The following is a 6,863-nucleotide window of genomic DNA, read 5'->3' as shown; positions in this document are numbered from 1 at the left end:
TGACTGAAATGCTGTGTCTTAAGGATTGCTTTCAAATGTCAATGAATTGAAGCAGCTGAAGTTATTGGTGCTAACTGCTGGTTCTGTAAACTACTCAATCATTGAATGACTGCGACACTGAACTAAAACAAATGCCTGGATCCTAAATTGTGGATATCCTATTGTGGTGATCTAAAATGTAACACTAAATGTGATTCAGAGTTTTTTCTTTTGTATATGTTATTTTACATCCAGTGGTTAATATATGCTAAAGATGCAAAACTAAATCAAAATGTGGGCTATTGATTCTAAAAACAGAAATCGCAACAAAGTTCAGCATTTACTACAACCACAATTAAATCACCTGAGGAGCTTTACTGATGAAATTATAACAGTTGAATCTATGTGCAGTGAGATTTACTGATCAATGATCACAGGGGAGATTCAAGCCATAAAGAAGACTGTCATGAAACGTAGGTGGCATCTGATCTACAGTAACCCCTTAAGCTAAGCTGTCTATACAGCACGGCTCTCTGATTTTTCTTTACATTTTTGTTTTGTTTTTGTTTGTCCTCTTGTTTTATTTAATTGCTTCTGGGATTTGGATCTAACAAGTAAAGTATGCATATTATGCACACATACAAACACACATGCAGCAATCACCCATTTCTTGTATTTATACTTAAGACAATTTATTCTTGAATGAAGACATCGATCAGTCACATGTAAAATGTAGCCAATTGTGTTTATTGTTCCACCCATCTCTCTAACCTGTCTGTTCAAAAGTGAACACAGGTTAGGGAGATGATGGAGGAAATGGTGGGGGTGTAAAGAAAAGGTAAAAGAAAGGTAGAAGAGGAAAAAGAGGTAAAAAGTGATAGAAAGGAGGAAATAGAGAGAGAAAACCCCAACAATCCCTCTGAGCAAGCACTGGGCGACAGTGGATAGGAAAAACTCCCTTTAAAAGGAAGAAACCTATGACAGAACCAGGCTCTAGAGGGAGCAGTCAACTGTCGGGACTGGTTGGGGGGTGAGGGTGAAAAAAGAGAGAGAGAGGGAGATAGGGGAGGGAGATGGGGAAGGATGGAACAGAGGTGGAGGAAGATGTGGTTTTTCCTTCAGTTCCATTCATTTACATATTTGTCCTAAAATTGATGTCAGCGGGCTTATAAGTGGTTGGTGTTAAAAAAGCCCCAAATATAAATATGAATTTTAGGACACAATGTTGAGACCAAATTAGGTGAAAAGCCGAAGCAGCCAGTTCCGCTTCTTCTTCTTCTTCTTAATTTGCGGTATCTCTGGCAGGGTCTTAACTTCGGTTTCGAGTTCAGCCACCTTGGCAGTAAGCATTTTCTGTTTGTCTCGTAGCCTTTGCAAAGATTCCTGGACGCACAATGCAGTCGAATCTTCTTCTTTCAGAGGCTCCTGCAGAGACATTGCAGTTGACGGCAGCGAGTCCTCTTTCTCTGTCTTCTCCTGTCCACCAGTGCCATTTTCTTTCAGAGGCTCGGATCTTTGCATTTCATTTGCATCGGCAGAATTTTGTTCTTTTTGCTCCTTTGTGACTTTGAGGTAGGAAGCCTTGGCTTCTTTCAGCTCTTGGTCAAGAGACTCTACCTTCAAATCATGAAGGGCCTTGTTGGAGAGCAGCTGGGATTTCAGGTCACTGATATCTGTCTTGAGTGTCTCCTTCTCCTGGCTATGTTTAATGGCCTGCTCTTTCAGTTGATTTTGAGCTGCCATGAGCTGTTTCTGGAGCATCTCTATCTGCTCTCGTTGATTCCTACATTGGACCTCAAATTCAGCCTCCTTAGAGGACTTCAGGCCTACAGAGTCGGTGTGTGAAGCCTCTGCGGTTGGAGTGGCAGACTCCACACACTGCTCTGTGGTAGGGTGGCTGATTTGTTCCTGCAGGGATAGCATCACCTCATCCAGTCTGACAATTGCTTGATTGTCATTTGTGAGAAAGCCTCTTTCACTCTTGTTATCGGGCTTATTTCTAGAAGCCTCCTCCAGCTGCTCTATGAGGTCTTTAACTGTTTCCTCATGATTTGTTTTGTTGTTGTACATTTGTGCATAAAGTTTGGTCAGCTGAAACTGGTGATAAGAGGCCCTCTTGTTAGCAGCAACCATGTACCAATAAAGGTCGTTCTGATGGTTTTGGGAGGCTTGCAGTTGCTGTCTGAGAGCAGCAATCTCGTGCCATGGATTAAACTGGACTGCGCCCTGATGGGGTCTAAATCTGGGATTGGACTGATGTTGCCAAGTCCCTCCATTAGGCCCAGGGTTTTGTCCACTGGGGTTATGCACATTTCCCTGTGTCTCCATATTCATGTCCTCCTTTACTTCTGAGATAGTGAGGGATTCAGGATTTTCCCTTTCAGAAGTTGCCCGAGTGTTTTCTTGCATTTCTGCAATTCTCGGGTTTGTTCCATCAGCTGCGTTGTTTTGAGCTTCTAGAAGAGCCCGAGCATATGCCCGAGTAATCGGTCTTCTTGGCTCTTCAGCCACTCTTTGCTGCTTTTGCTTTTTTGTTTTCTTTGTTTTCATGACCGTTTCTGTTTGAGCTTGTGCCACGGGAGATTTTTCAGTATTTGATCTTCCGGGTTTTTCAAGCTCATTTTTTGGTCTTTGCAGGATTGTTATTTTTGGTGCAATGACCGTTTCTGTTTGAGCTTGTGCCACGGGAGATTTTTCAGTATTTGGTCTTCCGGTATTTCAAGCCCATTTTTGGTCTTTGCAGGATTGTTATTTTCGGTGCAATGACCGTTTCTGTTTGAGCTTGTGCCCACGGAGATTTTTCAGTATTTGGTCTTCCGGGTTTTTCAAGCCCATTTTTTGGTCTTTGCAGGATTGTTATTTTCGGTGCAATGACCGTTTCTGTTTGAGCTTGTGCCACGGGAGATTTTTCATTATTTGGTCCTCCGGGTTTTTCAAGCCCATTTTTTGGTCTTTGCAGGATTGTTATTTTCGGTGCAATGACCGTTTCTGTTTGAGCTTGTGCCACGGGAGATTTTTCAGTATCTGGTCTTCCGGGTTTTTCAAGCTCATTTTTTGGTCTTTGCAAGATTGTTATTTTTGGAGTGATGACCATTTTCGTTTGTGCTTCTGCCATTGTCGATGGTTGAGCGTTTGCGTCTGCGTTTCTGTGCGTCTGCCTTATCTTTGTTTTAACAACCAGGTTGTTGTGTGTTTCTGCCATCCGAGATCCACTACAGTTGGTTGAATGTCTCCCCTATTTAAGGGTTTTGCCAGTAGAATGTTCTCTGACATCACAGGCTGTTCCTTTGAAGTGCTGCTCCTTTGAAGTACCATGATTGGAGCAATTCAAAATAAAATGCCTACAAACCTACTGTAAAGGAAAGGCTTTTATTTTGTAGCATATACTGATTTAACACTATAAAAGCTACTCTACAGAAATTGCAGTAAAAAATAAAACAAAAGCAAAATATAAGTTTAATAAATGGTTATTAAAAACCCTAACCAAAGTAGAAGATGACTGTTCAGTGGAAAAATATTCAACATTCTAGAGATTCTCATGCATATTAACTTCTTTTATAATTTAAACTAGGGCAAGTAGGAAACTTTGATATTTAGGGAAAGATGTTCATGAACACTATCCAATGAGAGTTACTGAATGACTGTAGGCAGTGAGATCTTGGTGGTTGCCGAGGTGACAGAATGTCATCTATGTTTTGTTTTAAATTCAGTTTCAATGCTGAATCTAAGAAACAACAGGCTGTAGAGGGAGACTTTAATAGAGGTTTACTAACTTTTACTATCATATCTATTGTGGAAAAACCTGTATATATTTAGCATAATATATTCTAAGTATGCAAACTAAAATTCACAGGAGAGCTTATGAGACCACAAACACTGTTGAGATCCAGTTCAGAGACACAGGTTTTGCAGAGGTGAAGCCTAGAGGACAGCTGGCAGCTACAGATTTGCTCATCTGCTTTTTTCCTCACAATTTCACCATTATGACTAAACTAATGCAGGTATGAGAATCAGGCATAGGCTGTGTTCTGAAAGGTGTCTTTGAAAAACTGTAATACATGTATATGTATTACATTTTTAAAATTAGAATAAAAAATTTATTGCCATAAACCTGAGTTGTCATATACATCTGTGAGTTTATGTGCACAACAGTATGCACATGTGGTCTGTGCATGTACACACATGAAGAATCTGACATTGCAGCATCTATGAAAGTGTTCATTGTGTAGAACTCACAACCCAAACCTCTACTAGAAAACTGTTAAAAAAAATACTAGTTTCAATATTTAAACAGTCATTTGTAGATGTTCTAAGTATGTACAAAGAAAAAACAGATCCACTCTTTTAGCAGACAAAGCAATACAAAGACGTCTCTGATGATGAAACATTGAATTCAGACCATTGAATTCAGACCTCAGCCAGCCATCGACACTTTATGGATTCAGTGTACACATCATGTATTCAAAGTTCAAAACATTTATGGACAGTTTGGTGTTTAAAGAACAATCAGCACTAAAACTGTGCAAAGAAAAGAAAACATGTTTTGTTGTTGCTCTGCAGGTTCTGGTTGAAGAGTTTCAGAAAGGTCGTGTTGTCAGTTGGGTTCTCTGAATACTCTGCACACTTCCTGATTAAAATACAAAAAAAAAAATAATTTTCAAACTGCTGTGTAAATGTTATCCACAATTTAATATACTTCTTTGAAATGTATATATTTGAAAAGTAAATCAAAGAATTACACTTACATAAAAAATGTCAGCTGTGGGACAACCTAAACATAATCAGACAAAAGCAACAAAGGGGGCATATCAGTTAGAAGCTCAGATCCAGTAAACTTTATTAGTGAGGACGGATTTACTGCATTCAAAGATAAACCTACAGAGGAAAATCCTCTCTGTTCTTAAAGAGCCAGACTGCTTTTATTCTTCATGTTTTACTTTTATTCCATATTAACATTTGCTGGCAAGACTGCTTGCAATCATAGACAATGGCTCCCACTCCCTCCACAACACACTGGACAATCTGAAGAACAGTTTCAGGAACAGATTTCTTCAACTTCACTGTCTGAGGGGAACGTTACAGGAGGTCATTCCTTCCTGCTGCTATCAGCCTCTGTAATTCATCCACTTGGGTCAGATCCACACATGCAGAACAGGATTAAACACACCTAACTGCACTCTGTTACTTTGGTACACCACGGCATATATTTGCACACATATTTTATATTTATATATATATTTATGTTTGTATTTATACCTATATCTCAATATTTATCTCAATATTTATCTGTTAATGTCTCTGACATGACATGAGTTTGGCTGTTGGAAGTTGGAGACGAGTCTATAGGCAAACATCAGCTGCAGCCTTTCACAAACAGCAATGTTAGGTTTCTATTTCAATATGTTCCTGTGTGGGAAATGTTTATTTATTTGTTTTCTTTCACTATTCTTCTTGAAATGATGTGTTAATTAGATCCTGGAGAATGAAGTTTCATGTATGTTAGCTGTTACAGGAAAAAAGAAACTGAAAGAGAAACAAGTTAAAATATAAGGAGATCGTTTATATACTTACATGTACTCAGAAATATTCTTCTATTAGTGCACCGAACATTGATATAATAGTCTTTTGTTGTACAAGGAAAAGGCTTCGTCTCTCCTTCCCGCATCTATTCAGATGACGATTTTACAAGAACATGACGAGCATATCTAGCAGGATCCACCACACAGAACGCTTCTTTAATAAACTTTTGGAGAGAAAATAATTTTTTGATACCTTCACAGGTGGGTAGTTTGGATCAGTGAGCATCACTGTAACAACTCACAGTGTCTGGACCAGCTAGTTTGTAAAAGCCATTACACTGGTATTTCAAATACATTGGACCTTCTTCCACAATTACAGCATTTTTGATGTATGGGCGGGCTCCACATGACTGAACTAAAATAAGAGAAAGTGAGTGTAACAAAATGATGATTGTGTACTCAGCTGTTATGATTTTTGCAGTGATCAACAACTCATTCATTCATTCATTCATTAACGCTGGCTTCTAATTCCAATCCAGCTGCCTGTTGTCATTCAAAAAACTAAATTAAATATATATAAACTGAATTTGATGTATATGCTGATTAAACTGATTAAACTGTTCCTTGAACAGGCTTCACCTCAGAGTCCACCATGATGAGTGTGATGTTTGTGGGAAAACCTTCATACGCCACGATCACCTGACCAAACATCAGAAAATGTACTCTGGTGAGCATGGAAGGGACAGCAGTGCTATTCTCTAGTTTAACTTGTTACTTTTGTGGCTTTGCCTCCACACAGAGTCACATGGTAAAAACTTAAAATCAGTTTTTATTTTCCTATTACAGGTGAGAAAGCACACCAGTGTGAGGAGTGCTTCAGATGCCATGATCACCTGACAGTCCACTACAGAAGTGATCATCTGGGAGAGAAAGTCTGGCAGAAGTATGTTATACAAACCACGGGCTTGTTCTCTAGTGCAGTGGTGTTGTTGTTGTCACCTGCTTCTCTCTGCATCTCTTTCCAGATTAGCCTGTGTTGGCAAGTGTTGTTTTCTTTTGTTGTCTGCATTAATAAAGACTGCAGAAAGTTGCTGTGCATCAGTGTGAGGTCTGCATGAAAGAATTTAAAGTCAATTCAAGTCTAGAAAAGCAATTCAGGACTCACTCAGGTAAGGAAGCAAAGGAAATAGTGTAAAGTGTCAAACTGTCAGATATGTGTGGGCTCGTCTGGTTGTGCACGATGGGGAAGTAAACACATGGCATTGTTATGAAGCTTATGAATAAGCTGAATAAGGAAAATGTATTAATGAGTGATCTATCTGCTTCTGTGGGTGTTAGGCTGCTTTTTTGAAATTTGTTGGTCGC

The 6,863-nt window shown here is 39.2% G+C and overlaps 1 long non-coding RNA gene across 1 annotated transcript; it reads right to left on the bottom strand.

Moving 5' to 3' along the window:
- Positions 1-4,519: 4,519 nt before the first annotated feature.
- Positions 4,520-5,644, bottom strand: LOC120434120. The gene is made up of 3 exons (XR_005608954.1): positions 5,551-5,644; positions 4,725-4,750; positions 4,520-4,606 (listed from the first exon to the last, which is right to left on the bottom strand). It is a non-coding gene; the product is annotated as an uncharacterized LOC120434120 (long non-coding RNA).
- Between the last annotated feature and the right edge of the window lie 1,219 nt (positions 5,645-6,863).

This window comes from Oreochromis aureus, linkage group 18 (genome assembly GCF_013358895.1).
Source record: "Oreochromis aureus strain Israel breed Guangdong linkage group 18, ZZ_aureus, whole genome shotgun sequence".
NCBI classification, from domain to species: Eukaryota; Metazoa; Chordata; class Actinopteri; order Cichliformes; family Cichlidae; genus Oreochromis; species Oreochromis aureus.
The sequence above is the reverse complement of the archived record's forward strand: the minus strand, read 5'-3'. Positions and strand labels throughout refer to the sequence as shown.